The 20446-nt window shown below is 41.4% G+C and overlaps 1 protein-coding gene and 1 long non-coding RNA gene across 6 annotated transcripts in view; one reads left to right on the top strand and one right to left on the bottom strand.

Moving 5' to 3' along the window:
- Positions 1-1447: 1447 nt before the first annotated feature.
- LOC120310519 lies at positions 1448-17341 on the bottom strand. The gene is made up of 3 exons (XR_005557380.1): positions 16898-17341; positions 13594-13689; positions 1448-2827 (listed from the first exon to the last, which is right to left on the bottom strand). It is a non-coding gene; the product is annotated as an uncharacterized LOC120310519 (long non-coding RNA).
- Positions 11227-20446, top strand: part of DDR2 (discoidin domain receptor tyrosine kinase 2) — a 114599-nt gene continuing 105379 nt past the window's right edge. For 3 of the 5 annotated variants that reach the window (XM_039348984.1, XM_039348983.1, XM_039348982.1), the window contains exon 1: positions 11227-11586. The gene's annotated coding sequence lies outside the window, so the exon portion shown is untranslated. Of the gene's footprint in view, positions 11587-12422; positions 12492-20446 lie in introns of all 5 variants that reach the window. The other 2 variants (XM_039348981.1, XM_039348980.1) reach the window with 2 other exon arrangements.

Below are 20446 nucleotides of genomic sequence, written 5' to 3'. Positions count from 1 at the left end.
CACTGCAGTTACACCCACCCAGTGGGCCATATCCCTCCCCCTTCCCACCCGAGGAGACACAATGCTGATGTGGCCCTGGCACTTTGCGATAAATAAGTGGGTTTTGGGTTGTGGTTTGAGCACTCAGTCTCTAAAACAGACATGTCAAACACAAGGCCCGGGGGCCGGATGCAGCCTGCGAAGTGGTTTCATGTGGCCCGCGAAGCCATCCTGGAAACAGTGAGGGAACGGCCCCTGCTGCTTTGGCCCTGGCCCAGGCCAGCCGGAAGCCAGTGTGCAATTTTGGCATTTGCCCTGGTGGACCATGCCTTGGCACTTGCCCTGGTCCCACCCTCTTCTGCCAGAAACCCTCAGATCTGTCCCACTCCTGCCCAGGCCCCCACAGGGACCCTTGACGCAAATGATGTAGAACTGGCAACGCCCACACAGTAGGCCATACCCACTCCATCCACACCCACCCAGTAGGCTGCACCTACTCTGGCCACACCCACCTGGCCCCCCAAGGGCAACCGCAATGCTGATGCGGCCCTCAGTGAAATTGAGTTTGACACCCCTGCTCTAAAAGGTTCGCCATCACTGGACTAAGATGTTTTTCTGTATTTCTGTGAAGAACGCTCCCTGCAATCAATAAGGAACTAAGGAATGCATTCTCCTCCCAAGATTTGTATATAGACCAAGGATACCACAGACTCTCCCAACGTTGTCTTGAAATTGTGTTTAAGGAATCATTGCAGGAAACAACTGCTGTTTCTTAAATTTCTTCTCAAGCTGAGTTAGAACGCAAAGATATTGAGGGTACCGACAACCTAATCTATATACCACCCACCCCCTCAACAAACTATTTCTTTTTGGAAAATTTCCTTTCATCAGATACTTGGGAATATTATTTTGGTATCTTAACCAAAATATGAAATGGCTATTTGTGGGATATTAATTTCCAGAGATTGCTCTAACAGACATAAAAATATAAAGAGTGACAGAGCTGGGATTTGTGCAAATGATGATGACTCAGTTCGGTTCACTTAAAACCTTATTCATTGTTCAGTTTGATGTTGAGCTGCATTTCTTCTTTTCAGTGGAACCATGTTTGTTATGGGATCATACAGAATGGTGAGGTGCTATTTTCTGGATTCCAAGTGAGTTTACTGCCTATGTAATTAAAGAAATTAATTACAAAACTTTTAAAAATTATGTTAATCTAGGCCCTTACACAGTTTCTGATCTTTTTTTGAGACTGTGTAAGAGACAGGTGGGTGGGTTGGATGGTCAGTTAATTAATTTGGGCACTAGATGTGATGTATCCATGAAGATTGATAACATTCGGTTACATGATAACAAGCCTAAAATGAACTTTCTTGGTCCTTCTAACTTTCTGTCTGCCACTAGTGATAAAATCTTATGTCCAAACTATTTTGCTTGATGACAGATAAATTCACATAGACAGGTTCTGTGAACTTTTATTAACAATTCAATTATATGAATATTGATCTACAATTTAGTTATATGAATATTGCTCAACCATATCATGAAGAATGCTTTCAAAGATATGATTATGGAATTCAAGTGTTAGGCAAAACATTTTGGTAGGCAAAAAATGGACAAGAACCATCTCATTTACCCAGACATGTAATTAAAATATGAAATTGCAGTGTTAAGGTTTGCTTATTCAGTTCTGAAGAACTTGGTCAATCCTGCATGGGATATGTTTGCCAAATGAAACTTATCTGAGTGGAAAGTATGCTGCAAATTTGGAGTAAGGAATTAAGTATATTTAAAATTGCATTTCCTGTGAAATGAGAAAACTGTTTAAATAAATGTGAAAGAATGAATAATTTGGGGAAAAATTGGAAACTATTCTCAATTGTATTTCTAGATATAGTAGAAGAGATTTAGCCAGATTTGAACTGTGGATATATGGACACAGGTCTGTGGTATTGTAAGCAGGATAATAAAAATCAATTGGTTTGTTTGGAATCACATGCTAAAATGTTACATTCAGAGATAAGAAACAAGCTAGGCTGAAATTAGCAAATGAGAATGAAAGAAAATGTAGCTTATTCAACCCAGGTGGATCCTTGGACTGCAGTAGACAGATTCCACTGAGGCAACATCTGACTCTCAAAAACTTGCTGCATGGCCTGCAAAAGTGGGTATGTATCCACCTTCCTCCCAGTCAGCTGACTGTATTGCAAGACACAATTTTTGTTGGCAGGTTGTAAGAAGCCAGTTGTTCCCAGTATGTAAGACATTTGTGCATTCTCATTGCCATTTGCAAGAAATGCAAGGCAGACCTGTTGTGGTTTTCTTCTTTATTCCTGGCAAAGCAGCAGCCCTGGACGAACCAGATGTATTTGACAGAGCATATTACAATGCACAAAATAATTTTGCATAAAGCTGAGTATAATGCTGCTCATCTTATTCAGGCCCAAATAAGGACTTGGGTGTTGATTAGCACATATTTTTGCTTTGTAGAGGGTAACAATGAAGGCTTCCTTCATAGTGGTGGACATTTTTAAAAATAAATGATGATGAAAAATCCACTCTAAAGTGAAAAAATCCTTTGTAGCTTATCTGTTCCACAGAAGTACAAAAAAAAGATAGAACATAGAATTCTTCATGGAACTAGCAACATGAGGAAGGATACCTGAGCAGTTTTGAAATGATTAATCTGAGATTGTTGGAGTGGCAATAAAGCTTCTTGGAATGACAGTCAAGTGAGATAGACCCCAATTTTCTGGCAAGTCACACAATTTCCACAGAGCAGCAGACCCAATAAGATCCTTCAGAAAGCAAAATAAGTAGCAGGAGGACAAATGGAGGGATTTCCCTAAAAATACAAAGAAAGCCATTCAAGAAAGGAAGATGAAAGCAACCAGGCATACTTGGATGCATGTATTGTAAATATATATGAAACATTTGACAGTAGACTTTTAATCTTATTTTGGTTATATGGTTAATTCCTTAAAGTATCTTGAGCACAATGGAAATGGTCTGAGGGGCACCTTGAGAACAGCTGCTTCAGGTGGACTATGGAGTTCATTCTTTAACAGTACTCTAATTTTCTTCTATAAGTACACTACTACTGCTTTGGGAATATCTCTTCTTCTAATCACCTTCCTTTCAATTTACTGCAGATGTCTTAGAATGTCTATACTACACCACTAAGGCCCATGTACAATTATGCCATGTCAGATTAGCAGTGTTACAGAAATCCACGAGGAAAACATATGTCTGACCTTCCCCAGCTAGAAAGAAAGAAAGACCCTTAACTCCATTTGAAGTGATAGATTCTTTTACTAAGCACTGTGTAAGGACCCACCCCACTTTGCATCTTAAGAAGACAGAACTCTTGGAATAATTCTTCCAACAGGAATCCTTTATCAAGAGAAAATGGTTGCAGGCATGCTAGACAGGACTTGGGGTTCAAGCTCTTCCATTCAAGGTTTTAAGGGGTTTCCCAGTAGTCCCACCCAATCAACCCCCCTTCCAGTGATAGTTTCAAGTATCACAATTCCACCCCCTTTCTTCTTTCTTCCGTCTGAATGGAGACTTCAGGTAACTACATGAAAGGCAAGTACCCTGCTTTGTTATGATAAGGTTCTCTAGTGCTAATGCTTTGATGTTACAATAAACACACATTCAGCATTCAGCTCTTTGAAGTGTACTGAAGGAAGTGAGGGCCATAAAGCCCCTTTGTTCTCCCCCTTCTCTCCCTCTTATGGCAGAATCCAAAGAAGGCAGAATTGGGAGTTTCTATATTTGATAATTAAAGATGAAATATGATTGGATTCTGACATCCGGCCCCTCTTAAAAATAAGAGAGATCCACCTGAAAGAAAACACAAGTATAAAATTTAGTTAGGCTTGTTAGGATACTCTGTGTGAAACTTCTTCAATAGCTTCGGGGCTCTGACATGACGTTTATGGACCCACTCATTTTGTGAGGGAGGGAGGTGTTTCCAGGCAACTAGGTACTGAGTTGCTCCATGATATCTCCTAGAGTCAAGGACTTCCTTTATTTCGAAGTGTTGTTCACCCTCCACCATGATTGGAGGTGGTGGGGGGGGGATTTTTGGCCGTAGAGGTGACTGATGCTCTCTTTTCAGCAAGCTGCAATGAAAAATTGGGTGTATTTGCCTGAGATTTTTGGGTAATTCTAATTCTACTGTTACTGGATTTATGATTCTTTTAATTGGAAAAGGTCCTATATATTTTGGTCCAAGTTTTTTACAGGGCTGTAGGGACTTTAGGTATTTTGTAGATAAGTACACCATTTCTCCTATAATGAATGGTGTAGGCTCAACCCTTTTTTTATCGGCTTGTGTTTTATATGCCTGCCTAGCTTCATCTAGTGCTTTTCTGACTATTGGCCAGGTGTTTTGTAATTTCTCCATCCATTCTTTCAGCGAGGGGATCGTTGGTTCGTTTGGGGTTAATTCTGGCATGGGGTTGAAACTTTGACCGGTGGCTATTTGAAAAGGAGTGTAACCTGTGCTGGAGTGGACTGCATTATTGTAGGCAACTTCTGCAAAAGGGAGTAAGTCCGCCCACTCGGTCTGCTGGAAACTAAGAAAACATCTTAAATATTGCTTAAGTACGGAGTTCATTTTTTCAGCCCCCCCATTTCCTTGAGGGTGGTGGCTAGATGTCAGTCCCTGAGTGGTTCCTAAGAGGGATAAAAATTCCTTCCAAAATGCAGACGTAAATTGCACCCCCCTGTCAGAGATGATGCGTTGGGGTGCCCCATGCAATCTGTAAATGTGTTGGATGAAAAGTTTTGCTAAGGCTTTTGCAGTGGGAATCTTTTGGCAAGGGATAAAGTGCACCTGTTTGGAAAACAAGTCCGTGACCGTCCAGACCACAGTATTCCCATTGCTTTCTGGCAATTCCACTATAAAATCCATGGCTATTTCTCTCCAGGGGGCTGAGGGACTTGCCACTGTTTGCAATAGTCCTGGCACTTTCCCTTGCAACCTCTTTGCCGTGGCACATTTTGGACAACTGGCTATATAACTTTCAATGTCCTTTTTCATGGATGGCCACCAAAATTGCCGTTTAATTAAATGTAAAGTTTTTACAAATCCAAAATGCCCTGCTGATTTTGTGTCATGGCAAAGGTGCATGAAAGTTACTCTTTGAGTTGTTGGTATATATAACTTTTCCCCTACCCAAGGCAACCCGTCTCTCATTGTGCACACATTTTTGTTTTTCTGGAACCATTCATCTGTTTCCAAGCTTTTTCTGAATTCAATCCCAGTTTGGCTGTCCAGTTGTGGTTTTATTTTGGCTTGGGTTCTTGTGGTTACTGGTGCTGCCAGTTGTGACTCTGCCATTATTGGTCTAGAGTCTGTGGTTCGTGCGCTGTTATATTGGGGCATGCGAGATAGAGCATCTGCCAGGAAGTTCTTTCTTCCTGGTAAATGTTTGAGCTTAAATTGGAATTGGTGAAAATGCTGGGACCAGCGGGCTTGTTTGGGATTGAGTTTCCTGGAAGTTTTCAGGGCTTCTAAATTTTTGTGATCAGTCCACACCTGGAAGGGGATTTTGTTGCCTTCCAGGAACTGTCGCCACGTGAGTAATGCCCAACGTATCCCATAAGCCTCCTTCTCCCATACGGGCCAGCGCTGTTCTGTTTCCGTGAGTTTCTTGGATGTATATGCACAGGGTTGCAATACTGCATCATCATTTTCTTGTAATAGCACAGCCCCCACTGCCACATCACTTGCATCTGCCTGTATTACGAAGGGCTTGTCCATGTCTGGGTGCCTTAGTACTGGTTCGGCAGAAAAAAGTCTCTTTAGTCTCTCAAACGCTGCTTGGCACTCCATTGTCCATGTTAGTGGCTGGCTAGGTTTTACTGAGGATGCTCCCTTCGTTTTTAGTAAGTTAGTGAGGGGCAAGGCTATCTGGGCAAATGAGGGGATGAATTGGCGGTAAAAGTTTGCAAAGCCCAGGAAACTTTGTAGTTGCTTTCTTGTGCGGGGTGGTGCCCAATTTAGTACTGCTTTGACCTTCTCTGGGTCCATTTCAATGCCCTGTGGGGATATGCGATAGCCTAGGTAGTCTATCCTTTCCTGGTGGAATTCGCATTTTGAGAGTTTGGCATATAGGTGAGCGGCTCGCAGCTTCTTTAAAACCGCTCTGACAAGTTTGACGTGTTCTTCTTTTGTTTCAGTAAAGATAAGAATGTCGTCCAAGTAAACAAGGACCCCCTTAAACAGGTGCTCCCTTAGAACGTCATTGATTAATTGCATAAAGACTGCAGGGCCCCCTTGTAATCCAAATGGCAAGACTTTGAATTGATAGCACCCCATGGGGCAGTTAAATGCAGTCTTCCATTCGTCCCCTTCCTTGATTCTCACTCGATAGTAAGCTTCCCTTAAGTCTAGTTTAGAAAAATTTTCCCTTTCGATAGGTGTGACAGCATGTCTTTCATGAGGGGCAGCGGGTATAGGTTGCTTTCACTGATTGTATTCAGGGCCCTATAATCCACGCATAAACGTAAAGAGCCATCCTTCTTCTCTCTAAAAAGGACCGGGGCAGCCACTTTAGGCTTGGCTGGCTCAATGAAACCTCTCTCCAGGTTTTTTTTTATAAATCTTTCCATTTCCTCCTTCTCCTTTGGGCTCATGGAGTATAATCTGGGCTTCGGGAGTTTTGCCCCAGGCTTGAATTCAATGGTACAGTCTGTGGGTCGGTGGGGGGGAAGCTCATTCGCCCTCTCCTCACTGAAGACTTCAGCAAGGTCCCTATATTCCTCTGGTATTTCTGTTAATCTTTTTTCCTCTCCTATGGATGCTTTTTCTATTCTTGATTCTGGTAGCCTCCCTTGGGGTTTTAAGTCCATAGGGTCCCCCTTCGGGAATTTGATTTCTGTCGTCCTCCAATTTACCCAGGGGTTCCATTTTTTCAACCATTCCATCCCTAGAATCATTGGGCATTCCATACCTGGGGTCACCACAAACGTTAAGTCCTCTTCATGGTTGCCCAGGGAGAGGTGTATTGGCAAGAGTGGCTAGGGTAGCTGGCACCCCCCCTGCTATGGATCCATCTAGCTGGCCAAATGAGATTGGTTGTTCCAGTCTCCTGGATGGGATGCCCAGATTCCCCACTAGTGTTGGGCTAATGAGGCAGCGGGTACAGCCAGAGTCTATTAAGGCTTTCACCTTCACAGCTTCGGGCATGGGGGGGATTAATATAGTCACTGTTTTGAAGATGGGTGTGATGCATCCACTTACCAGGGGTTCGCCCTCCGAGCTGTCATCTGAGGCATCCACCGGCCCTGTGGTGTAGGCTGGAGTCCTTTCCCCTTGGTGAGCAGAGGTGGGGGTTTCTGCAATTTCCATCATTCTCATGGCCGTTTCTTTTGGCTTAGCTGAATACTTTCCGGGTTTGTTGATTGGGGATCTGTCTGGGTTGTGCTGGGGGGCCTTTGAGCGGCATTCTACAGCTCGATGCCCTTCTCTTCCGCACTTGAAACATCCCATTTGCTTCTTGGCTGTATCCGATGATTTCACCGGTTGGTGTGTCAGCTCAGGCGGGGGGCGGCTCCATTGTTTTCCTCGGCGGTGCCTCTTCAATATGTCGATCTCTGCTTCCTCTGCCAAGCCGTACCATTCCTCAAGTCGATGTGGGTCCCCTCGGGGCAGGCAAACATCATATAGATCATAGTTTAGTCCGTCTTTGAAATGGCCAAGGAGGATGTCTTCTGGCCAATTCAGTTTGCTGGCAATGGCCCGGAATTCTTGTGTATATTCAGCCACGGGCGTTTGCCTTGCCTCATCGTTTTTATCCTTTCACAGGCTTTGCGATCAGCCAGGGGGTCTTCAAATCGTCTTCTCAAAGAGGACATGAAACGGTTGAAGTTACTGAGTTCTGGGGCATTGGAGTCATGCAAGTTCACTACCCAATCCGCAGCTGGTCCATCCAGGGCAGATTGCACGATCCGGATGCGGGCTTTGTCGCTGGGAATATCCTGCCCATATTCCTCCATGTAGCTGAGGACTTGGGTTAGGAAAAACCCCAAGCGTGTTGGCTCCCCTTTGAATTTCACTTCCAACGGTGGACGTCTTGGAATGGATCGGTGCCTCTGTTGTGGGTGGTAGTGTCTTCCGTCCAGATTGCCATCTGTGGTCCGGTAGGGGGTGGGGGCTCCTGGATCAGTAGATGTCCCTGGGGTTGCAGGTTCCATGTCCCCCTCGGTGTCTCTCCCTTTGCGGCTCCAGGAACTGGGGCGGCCGTAGGGCTCAGTATTCTCCTCTCCTAGGGAGCTGAGAGTTCTCTTCATCAGGTCAATAGCTTTCTCTAGGATCCAGTCTGAGTACGGTGCCAGCTTCCTCCCTCTTCACTTGCGTGCAGGGATTTCTCCATCTCCTGCTTCCATTCTGGTTGCTTGGTCCCCCGTCTCAGGGTCACCTTTCTTGATTCCTTTCCCCACTCACTTTTCTTTCCAACGCCCATCGACCAGCGAGGCTTGTGGTCCTGTGTCTCCACCACTTCTTCTCCTGAGGAATCTGGCCTCTCGGATCCCAACATCTGGCAAGGTTCCAACTGGGTCAGCGGCTCTCTTTCCAGGGAGTTTTCCCCCTCTCTTGCTCCATTGTCTGACATGGTAAATTTTTGCAAAATCCCCCGGCAAGGGTCTTCCTTCCAGGTGGATTAATTTTGCAAGTCCTGTCTAATGTAAGGACCCACCCCACTTTGCATCTTAAGAAGACAGAACTCTTGGAATAATTCTTCCAACAGGAATCCTTTATTAAGAGAAAATGGTTGCAGGCATGCTAGACAGGACTTGGGGTTCAAGCTCTTCCATTCAAGGTTTTAAGGGGTTCCCCAGTAGTCCCACCCAATCAACCCCCCTTCCAGTGATAGTTTCAAGTATCACAATTCCACCCCCTTTCTTCTTTCTTCCGTCTGAATGGAGACTTCAGGTAACTACATGAAAGGCAAGTACCCTGCTTTGTTATGATAAGGTTCTCTAGTGCTAATGCTTTGATGTTACAATAAACACACATTCAGCATTCAGCTCTTTGAAGTGTACTGAAGGAAGTGAGGGCCATAAAGCCCCTTTGTTCTCCCCCTTCTCTCCCTCTTATGGCAGAATCCAAAGAAGGCAGAATTGGGAGTTTCTATATTTGATAATTAAAGATGAAATATGATTGGATTCTGACACACTGCTGGCTTCAGTAAAAGATTACAAACTTCCACTTTGTCCCAGCCCTTCCCCCTTGACCAGTTCGCCTTCGGCCAATGGTGAGCCTCAAAGGTGTTTTGAGAACATTGGATATTTGGAGTAATCCACATTCCATTCTCAAGCTTCATGGCTTTGAAGACTGACACCTCTGGTTTCCATCAAACTCTCATCCCTCTTTCCTTTTTACCATCTATGCCCCATGCATATTTATTGCCCATTTGCCCTCCCTCTAACAGTTGATTGCAGGATGCCAGCAAGGCACCAAGGCGAAGATGGCAAAGCTGACAGCATCTGTGAAATAATTAGGATAATAGCTCTTTGTTAAAGTCACAGTTGATTTTCATTTTCATTCATTTCATTCATTCATCCATCTCTCCTGGTGATTTATAGAGAATATTTCTTATGAATTTGTCTCTCTATTCTACAACAGGTGATATATGTCACATCAAAGCAACTGATCTTTGCATCTTTATTCAGATGACTAAATTCCTGCTCTGCCCTAGAATGGTTGCATATTTTACAAAATATTCTTCATATTCTTCATCCTGAAATAGAGAATCTTATAATATCATCCCTTCAAAGTGAATGTGAGAATTGGAGCAAACATAATACAATCTTATGAATCCAGTGCAGTTGCAAAAATACAATCCTGTCAAAATTAAATAGTAAATTGCCTGATGTCAATGAATCTAAAAAAGCTTCATTCCTGATTGTCACTCACATTTGTTCAACTGAGGGTGATACTTAAAAAGCATCTCTGAAAAGGCAGAAACTCTTTCAATATCAGCCAAATATTCAGTAAATGCATTACAATATTCACTGTATGGAATACTGTTTCTCAATAACTGATAGCTAGAACATAATGTTGTATCTTAGAATTTCTGATCTTTGGATTTTGCACAGCACTACCCTATGTCCTGAGTCCTCTAGAGCGACCCTTTTATCTAAATTGATGTTCACTCACTCTTTTCTTCAGGAGTAGCAAAATTTCCAGGGCAAATGGTATTTTGTCATGGCAAGGACTGTTTCACTTGGCTCCTTCTTTAGCAAAGCCATCAAACCAAATGTAGCATATAATGAATTTCATCTTTATATTCAATGGCATTTGCAGTTTCATACTTGATTCCTATCACTGTCCCAACAATTAACAGAGGTCATCAGTTCTAAATGTTTTCAACTATCTAATTATGAATTACATTTAAATGTTCAAAATTTGAAAATAGAATAGGATAGGACATGACAGGACAGGACAGATGGGATAAGATGGGATGGAATGATAGGATGGGGTTGGATGGGGTAAATTTAGCCTTAGTTTTGTCTTTAGTCTTACTTTTTACTTGGTACTTCAAGGTCAAATTTCTCAACAGAAGGTAAAGGTAAAGTTTCTCAACAAAAACTTTGCATCTTGTTATCTATATTAAGCTATATTAATATTAAGTTATTCATCTTAAAAAAAAATTCTGCTAGCAGATTTGTTCTTCAACAAGATTTGAAAGATAATTTATAGCCCCAATTATTTGGTAGAAGATTAGATGTTGTAATTTATGAATGAATTGCTTATAGACATAAATTGTGTATGAATAATTACTATGAAATATGATCAGACTTTATTGCAATAGTATGTAAACTTTTAATACATAGATGTACGTATAAGAAACTCTCACATTACTTTTGTTCTTTTGTTGGTGTTTATTTCCTTTTCTATTGTTTTCTGTTCATTTTTAGGAAATAAGTAAAGGGGGGAAAGGCTACTCAGAGTTGGAGCCTGTAATCTTAAGACAAATGGGTGAACTTTCTGCCTCTAAACCAAAGAGAAAAATTCATCCAGCCAGATATTGCTAATATTTGTATTTCTTAAAACTAAAATCTATAATTTAACACTTTCCTCCTGAGCTGTTCTCCAACACCAAACAGAATTTCTTTTGTTTTTATTGTTTATCTAACTCAGAAGAAAAATAAAAACAAGAAGTCATATTTTTCATGTTTGAAAAGCAAACACAGATCCTTGGAGCCAGTTCACTATAGCTCTCCCCTCTCCAATAAATGAGCTTTGTTGCAAATTATAGTTTAGCTTCAGTTCCCTTGAGTGAGGGCAAAAAGCCTCCAAAGAGAACTGAGTTTCAATTGGCAATTTTCTTTCTCCTTTTTCGTTTCCTAATTGAAACCAAATGTGAAATATGTTGGATTGTGGGATTTCTGGCCTGATCCCAGGAATCCTCAGAATGCTAAATTGTTCGCAAAGGCATCTTGCATCAGCCGACAGAAGTTTCTTTCCAGCCCGGCTTCTCCATCTAGGCAGAGAAAGCAAGAACTATCTACTTTCCTTTAAAGTTGTGGATTACATTTCTGGAAACTTCCTGATTTTCTCTGCTGAAAGGTCATTTTAACACCCAGGTACGGACTTTATGATGCTTTTTATAAACAGACAACCAAACTTTCCTCCTCTCCGTCTATCTGGTGGAAGGAGCGAAATGGATATCTCAGCCATTTCTCAACAAAAGACTAGTCTGGTTTGGAACAGTGTTAGGGGGAAAAATGAGGTTATGTGAAAGAGGACATTATGTATTTTCCTGGCATTCCTACCATAAAAAAAGATAAAATAACTATGGTTCTTTAAAAAAAATGTTTGCATGGCAGGCCAGGCTGGTTGATTACAGATTCCACTGATGGAGTCAAAGAGAAGGCTCTGAAGCCGCAAAACTTCAGGTATTTCTTGTTTTTGTGGCTAATTGAGCTTCAGGTTGTTGATTCAGTAGCTAAGAATTCCATTTGCATTAAGTTGTTTCTCTTGGGAAATTATGAGACATTTCCAGCCTCTCTCTTCCATTGGATGTGCGGGGTGTCTCGTGACAACCCTGTGTTCATGATTATTTGTCCTATTGTTGGTGGCGCCTGTATCTTTTCCTGGCAAAGCCACTTGGATCAAGGTCAGAAAGGCCCCAGAACCTATGCTTTTTCTTTTTCTTTTTTTCTGGGAACTCTAGGCCCAGTGGGAAGAGAGCAAAGCTTACAGAATGAAGGGATGGGGGTGGGGAGTTAACTCTGCTGGTTTCAAATAAGGAAACAGCATTTTAACATATTTTAAAGACTGCTACATATATATCTGTATTATAAGATACGATATACTTTCTAAAGATGCATGATTATTTTTTTTAAAAAACTTAAATTTAAACATAAATGATTGGGAAAGGTGGATATGGAAGTTGTTATTGATTCTGATTCCTTGTCAGGTATACATTTGGGGACAAATGGATTCTTCCTATTGCATAACTTATGAAAAGTCTTTGGATGCATGAAAAGTAAGATATTTCAAAATCACATTATACTAGAAGTAGAGAAAGTTGACAGAAACATCTGCCTTCTCTTTAGATTAAATTAAACAATATACTATTAATTAGGCTCAATTAAATTATGGAATTCAATTCAAAATAAGTGGTGATCATCAGTGGCTTTAATTGCTTTCAAAAGGTTCAATTAAAAGATTTTAATCAAAGACAACCAATGCACATCAAAGCAAAATGGAGCTGCCAGAGGCAATATAAGCTTTTATTCTTATTTACACTTTTTTTTTGCTGTTCTAATAGATAGATGACATTCAGGATAAATTAGATGACATTCAGGACAGATTAAGGTCTGTTTACTGGGAATAATCAGTAGAGAAAGCTGCTGTCTTGTGACATTCGAAATAACTGGCTGGATGTTATTGGAAGTAAATAAACAGTGTCCTGTTCTAAATGGACCCCTCTGATCTTAATGTGCTGTTCATGTATTTTTCTTTAAAGAGCATAGCTATTGGTGTGTTTACTGTTACATTTGCTTAACATAGTGCAATTTGTTGCATATTGCATGATGCCTAGAAGTTTTTTTTCAAAATCTATTAGCAATCTATCTCAAAGCCAGAAACTCCAACAAATGGGATAATACGGTTTATAAATGCAAATGTTGTATGTTCAGTGCTGTGGGGTTTAGGTATAGTGGGAAACTCCTCCATATTTTAAATTTTAGTAGTAAATAGCCCTGATTCCAGTTAGATTCTTTTTCATTCAGAATATTTAGTAATGGAAAAAATGAATACATTTTCAGAAAGAAATAATACTGAGCATGTCATTTAATGACACTTAGTTATTGCTTGAGTTTGCAGAAGAATTCTGTGCTTTCACTTAATAAATGACATAGCTTGAATCAAAGACATATTTCATATTTTGAAAATATTTCTGGACTGTCTCACAACATGGGAACCAGAATGGGTCTGCCCACTCACCAAGGGCAACAAGGTGCAGAGTGCTTCCGATCTCTCCTTTCTGCTTCCCAGGATGCTTCTTGCCACCTCAGCCTACTTTTTTCTCTTTTCGTAATCAGGTGCTTTCTCTTACCATAAAGTGCAGGTATGCAACCACTTACCATTATGTCCAAGAATGTATCTGATGTTGAGACAGACACTTTGCTTTGCATCCTTTTACAGTAGTGTCCTCTTTATGTATTACTAGTTAATAGACTCTAAAAATGAAATCAAGTGAGAGATTGACTAGTGAGTACCAAGAAGGATATTGCCCAATACATTTGTGCAAATAAATCTGCTGAGTACTCAAGGTTTCAGTTGCCTTAGAATCCCAGTCACTTACAAACTAATAGGCTTTCAAATATTTTCAGTCAAAAGATCTCTAAAATAGTTTTTAGTAAGCAAAAACAATGAAAATGCAGTGGGAAAATTTGGAAAGTTACAAATGAATAACACTGAGATAATGCAATAGTACTGATGTAGAAAAGCTTTCGCCAACAATAATACAAAGTATAAACTCCTCCTAACTCCCTTGCCCTCATCCTCAATCAAATCATGAATAACAGGAGTTTTATTTTCGTTCCACTGTTACTGAATAGCAGAATTATCAGACCTAGAGATCAACTGTTAAGACAACAAAAAATCTTGAGGCTGTCAATGAGAAAGTGAGCAAGGCAGTGAAAGAATAAGAGAAGAGTCCTAAAATGTCTATTTTCTCTTTCTCCTATTATCCAACTTGAGTCTCATAGAATACTACTTCTCCACACAAGGAGACAATAAATCAGAGACGGTAAAAACAAATAGCATAATGCTTGCCAAATGCGGTAACCAATATAGTTCTAAAATAAAATAACATTAAACAGAATAGAATCTATATATATATATACCCAGAAATTTCCAGCAATAGAACTTGGAAGGTTATGAAAATAAATCTCTATAATAGCAATAGCATTTTGACTTATATACCACTTCACAGTGCTTTACAGCACTCTCTGAGCGGTTTACAACCTCATTGTATTGCCCCCAATAATCTGGGTCCTCATGGAAGGCTGAGTCAACCTTCTTAGAAAATAAAAATGATAGGAGAATATAGCCCAGCTTCATTTGAAAACCACAGCCTTCCCATCCTCACTTGGAAAGAGGAAAAATATATCCTGGGCATTATTCAGCATGATGTGGGAAGTGGAGCTACAAGGTAGGTGTCAAACTGTCCAATGGGTGGATCTAGAAAAAAAAACTTGTGGGGCATTATTTTACCAAGAGTATAATATTTACTGAATAAACCATATTGGCACAGACAAAGTGAAATCAGCTCTGAGTTTCCCATGCAAAAGCTAGCATTATTAATCCCCCATTTTCCCTGTGGGCCACCCACAATCCATTATATCCACTAACCACTTCTGTTCATTTTGTTATGGGAACCTAGTGAGCCACGCTAGTCTACCTGCTCAGTGTGTCCTTGGATTGGAGCACTCTCATGGGAACAGACGAGGCTCAGACGCAATTGACCCCTTGCATTCCATCCCCCCTCCTCAATTTTCTTTGTCAAGCTGGGAACAAAGTCGGAATATAGGTGAAAGTGCAAATCAGTCTTGACAATAGGTAGATAAGATAATTGAAATAATGGATCTGCACTTGTTCACAAATGGATCACTCAGCCATTTGGTCAGAGTACCTACAAAATCTTTTCTACCATCACATCAGGCTCTGTAATGGAATATGTGGATGACCTTGGGGAATTAGTGGAAGAAAAGCTGCCTAGGAATCAACCAGACAAGAGAGGCAGGAGCCCCCAAGGCTTAAAGGCCAGAGAAAGAAACTTAGGAATGACTAGCCCTAATGAATCAAGCAGTTAAAAGGGGCAGAGGGAAGTCTATGCTTTCATGCTTGTATTATTCTGTCAATGTAGCTTTACAATAAAGTAGAGTTAATTCAATTAGTCTGTTTCCTGTCTGGGTTATCTGGAACTGCAGACAGGATCCAAAATAAATGGCTTGTTCAGTGTACTGCCTTATGTACAAAATGAAGAACTTTTTTTTTTTTAGCTCTTCTCTTCCTTCCTAAGCTGTGTTTCAAGCTCTAAAGGGAGAGATGGAGTGTTTGATATTGTAAAAGGAGTTTTCCCATGAACCCAAATCAAGAAACATAGTGAATGTGTGAGATATGGCTGGTTGCTTAAGGCAGATCCTGAATCAGACAGACTTTATTCAATAGTTTTCACAATATTTTCAGCATCTACTCAGCTAATCCATTTTTCATTTAGTATGGATTTGTCCATAACTACACAGATGTTGAAAATACTGCAAAGGCCATCGTACAATATTTTAACAGAACTTTATACATCTTCAGAGGAAGCAAGTACTGGAAATAATTTGTCATTTGGTACTCAGTAAAACTATGCCTTTTGAAATTCCAAAATTTTGTAATAATTACTTTAGATGGTACTTACATTCTCTTTTCAGTAAGTTTTACACATTCACAAACATAATTAACAGCTATTTTACTGTTTAAAAAAGTTATAGCAAAGGCGAATTGTGAAGCAATAAACAAATAAATAATAATTCTGAAAACTATTTTCCCCATATTTGCTGTCCTGTTTGTCACTTGCTTCTGTAGATTGCATCCGAAGAAGTTGTCACATCTGGTGGTGCCCAGTTTGAGAAAGGCAAAGTCATGTAGGGTTTTAAAGATTAAAATTAACTTCTTAAACTGAATTCCTTTGCTTTCGATATTGGAATGATGTAGTCAGATTATCGTTGGTATATATGTCATGGAAGGATTATTGGGGGGGGGGGGTTAATTCTTGTACATTGCCCAGAGTCACTTGTGTGAGATGGGTGGCCATGTAAATAAATGAATAAATTTTGTGTAACACTTAGCTTTTTAGTTGCTTTAGTTTATATCAGTTGAATTAACAAGATAATCTTTTAAAGGTAGCATCAAGTAAAACATGTTGTTGTAGTTTAACACATTGACAGTGTCAGAGCAGAGGGCTCAGGGATGATTATACTGGTGCACTACATATAATTATTCTTTGCTTAAAGATCTAGGCACAGTGTAGAACTAAGAAGTTGTCAGGCACGAAGAATTAGGATCATACTATAAGTTCCAGTTAAGATGATTTATTGCTCATACCTATACACAAGACTCTAGTTAACTATTGGTCAGCACTAAATTGGTGCTATATAAGAGTTAATAAAATTCAAGGTGGGACTCTTACTGTTCACCTTTATCCAAACCATTAATAATTTTAGCCAATGTTCAGAAGCATTCAATTTGTTTTTGGAGTTAGATGAAAATAGCAAAAGAACTATACATAATCTCCACATTGTTGATTATGTCTTTTTATTCTGTTCCAAACTGAACAGGTTGCTTTCTGTCCAATCCAAACAGATAGATAACTCAGAAGAATAAACAATAACTCACTGTTATGTAGATCCATCCAGAAACATACTTTGCAATATTGACATTGGATTTTCCCCTCCTCTCTTCCTGAGCGTCACATGTTGGTGAGGCTCTCCTAACCGCGTGGCTAGGAACCATGCGGCTGGTGAACAAAGGATCCCATCTGGCTTGTGTCCAGGAAGTCTCTCAATGACCTTTGATACTCCTCCCACTGACCCATCAACATACGTAGCATTTAACCCAATAACTGCCAGATACTCCAACACACTGATACCTGCTCTCTAGTTAGGGCTACATAGAGCTATACGGTCCATGGAGTTATACGTTCCAGAATACTCCCCACTTGGAAATTTATATTTCCACTACTAAAATAGTAAAAACATAGCATCAAGGCATGCAATACTCATTGTTAACTAACTTGTGACTAAAAGGTAAAAACTTGGTATCAAACATGCATAACTATTGGTAAATATAAAACATGCACAATTATGAAAAAGGCAAATGTTACATCAAACAATGCATAAGACAATACATAGTTTGAGGTTTGATCTTCTGGTTCAGTCTTCATCAGCAACGGGAACAAATCGGTTATCAGCCTGGTACAAGTGTCTTTGAGTCACGACCTGACTCACGTGGCTTCACGATCTGGACCTCAGCTGGGCAAACTAGTTCACCAAGTGGGTGGACCTGGTGTGCAAGTCCCATGGGCCAATAGTTCTGGTATGCAGTCTTGTCTCCCAGTGAGACAAGGTCTTCTTCCTGTGAAGGAAACTGGAACCAAATCTGGAACAGAAAAAACTAGAACCCAAGCTTCTTGGGAACAAGGAGAACTGGATTCACAGGATACTCAGGAACTGAAGAACCTGGAAAGACATAAACAGCTGGATCTGGAAACTCAGGAACAGCTGGAATTGAAGAATCAGGATCAGGAACATCTGGAAACTCAGGAACAGCTGGAGCTGAAGAATCAGGAACAACAACTGGAACTGAAGAATCAGGAACAATAGCTTGAACTGAAGAATCAGGAACAACAGCTTGAGCAGAAAACTCAGGATACTCAAGAACCACCGGTGGAGTATTGAAGAGGGCTGCTACTGTTGTCGTCAGGGTAGTGAGGACTTCATGTGTGGGTGTGAGTGTTTTTAACGACATGGAGTCCGTGAAATTCAGTAAGTCCTTGCAGGCTCCTACAAGGCTAATTCTTGGGGTGCTGAGACAAGTGATCAACACGATCAAAAGTATGGCTAATTTCAGGTGTCTCCACTTAGACAGGGTTTTGAAGCGGATTGGTTGACGTTTACTGGGTGTCTGAGGTTGAAGGTTGGCACTTTGATCTGAAGCTGGAAGTGCATAATGTTTTGGTCTATGTGGCATCTGTCTATTTGGACAGACCAAGAACTCAAGACTTTCTAGCCAGATCAATTCTGTTAACTGTGTGGCAAGGCTGGGCCACTTCACTTGGTTAACAAAGTTCTTATTTGTTGGTGCATGTTGCCATTGTTCAGGGCTTAAGGATGTTTCAATCCTTTTCTCTCTGTTGCTTACATGGATGTAGGAGTGTCTGCTTTGTTTGCAGATGTAGCTTGACGTCACCTCGCTGTCTGCGTAGAAGATGGTGGACTGTAGTTCAAGGCACAACGTCTTTGCTGTCAAGTTGGTCAGCTTTACAGCCAAAGTGGTGCCACATAGCTCTAACCTTGGTACGGTGTCTCCTTCTTGCATTGTTAGTCTCGCTTTCCCTAAGAAGACACCAAGACTGCAGCACTCCCCGCTGTAGACTGATGCATCTTATGGTTGCAAACAAGGTAATGTAAGTGTGGCTCTCCCCACTGTAGAGTGAGACATATCTTAAGGCTGCAGTCGCCTTCATAGACACATCTAAGGAAGCATACAATTCTTTCTTCTGCACTGGGGCAGGTGAGCTGGAGACATACATACGTTGCACTTGCATGCTTTGGATACTTCTTGGGAGTATGCTCCATGACTCCCACTCTTGGAGACATTGTTTGTCTTGTTTGTCCTTCATGGACAAAGCTAAATTGTAGTAATTCTTGCTTGTCTGGAACACAGTTGCTTCCAAAACAGGTTTGGTTGTTACAAGCGCGCGATGTTCTAGGTGCGGTTGGAACACTGTTGCTACAAAAATAGGTTTGGTTGTCACAAGCATGCAGTGTTGTTCTAGGTGCAGTTGGAACACTGTTGCTACCAAAACAGGTTTGGTTGTCACAAGCGCGCAGTGTTGTAGGTGTGGTTTTATGGGCTCAATGGGGTGGCAACAGTGGGGAGATGTCGTGACCTAGGTATTGCGACATCAACTCTGTGGCTGACTGCCGTATCTGGTCGTTGAGATTCCTCTGGTCGCCTACTCGGTCTTGGGGGGCTTGTGGCTGGCTGTGGCGCTCTCACCTGTGCATTCTGGAATGCGCTTTGGTTGTCCATGTAGGCTTGTGCATGGCTACGACGCTCTTCCTTTTCCAGTTGCTCCCTATTTGGCAAGAAAGTGGTGTTCTGGAGTATTCTCTGAAGGCCCTTTGCTCTTGCCACTTTGTCTGCCATATCTCTTTGGCTTTGAACAAGTTCAAGCTCTTCTTGGGTGTCTTTTCTTTTGGCCTTCATTTTTGCTGCTATAGCTTTTCATTTGGCTTCCATTTGAGCTGCTTGATTTTCTCGATCGGCCTTCACTTTGATTGCTTCGGCTTCTAGCTTGGCCTCTATTTCGGCTTCTTCGAGTTCTATGGCCGCCAACTCCTTTTTCTGCCTCTCCTCTTGTGCCACACGAAAGACAGCTTCAGCAGCTTTAGTATCTATGATTATTTGCTCGGTTTGTGAGATTCGGGAGGTTCGGCTATGACAGGAGGATGCTTTCGAAAGGCAGGAGGCGCCTGTGACATGCGATCGTTGGGATTGTGCATGTGAATGGCGTGAAACCTCGGACTCGGCCCTGTTGACCAGTCTACTTCTCTGTTGAGGCTCGGGCTATGGGGAACCCGGTGAGCTCTCTAGAAACTTCTTACGTTCTTTGTTTAGTAGCTTGAGGGTTTGCATCTCGCTATCGATAGTTGAGTCTCTTAATTGTTCTTGAATGTCCTCGAGTTGCCGTTCAGAGCTCCTCCATTGCTCAAGGGCATCTTCTTTATCTTCTTCCAATTCACTCACCTTTTCAGGGGAAAGCTCTTCCTGAGGCTGTTGGTAGAGTTGGAGTAGTTTCCTCCAGTGTCTTTCATGGCGCTTGTAGATTGAATCCCATCTTTCCATCAGATGTGAGTGCCTGGCTGCTGTGGGCTTTCTTTGTTGTTGTAGATCGTATTGACCCTGACACATTTTTGGCTTTGTCGAGGCTTGAGCTTCAGCCTCTTTCTGCAGGTCGAGGTTGGCTGTTGGCAGCCTTTCTCCTTGGCCGGCTGGTTGGTGTATCTCAACTAGGCTGGTTGGTTGAACCCCTTCTGCTAGACCAACAGGACGCTCTGCTATGGCTAGGATAGGTTCAGTGTTATTCTCAGCTATTTTGAAGAGAATTTGAAGAACTTCTCTCTTTGACCACTAAGGGTCGCTACTTGTAGATCAGCTTCT

Source organism: Crotalus tigris, unplaced genomic scaffold (genome assembly GCF_016545835.1).
Source record: "Crotalus tigris isolate CLP2741 ecotype Arizona unplaced genomic scaffold, ASM1654583v1 scf7180000018217.1405312, whole genome shotgun sequence".
Taxonomy (NCBI): domain Eukaryota; kingdom Metazoa; phylum Chordata; class Lepidosauria; order Squamata; family Viperidae; genus Crotalus; species Crotalus tigris.
The sequence above is the reverse complement of the archived record's forward strand: the minus strand, read 5'-3'. Positions and strand labels throughout refer to the sequence as shown.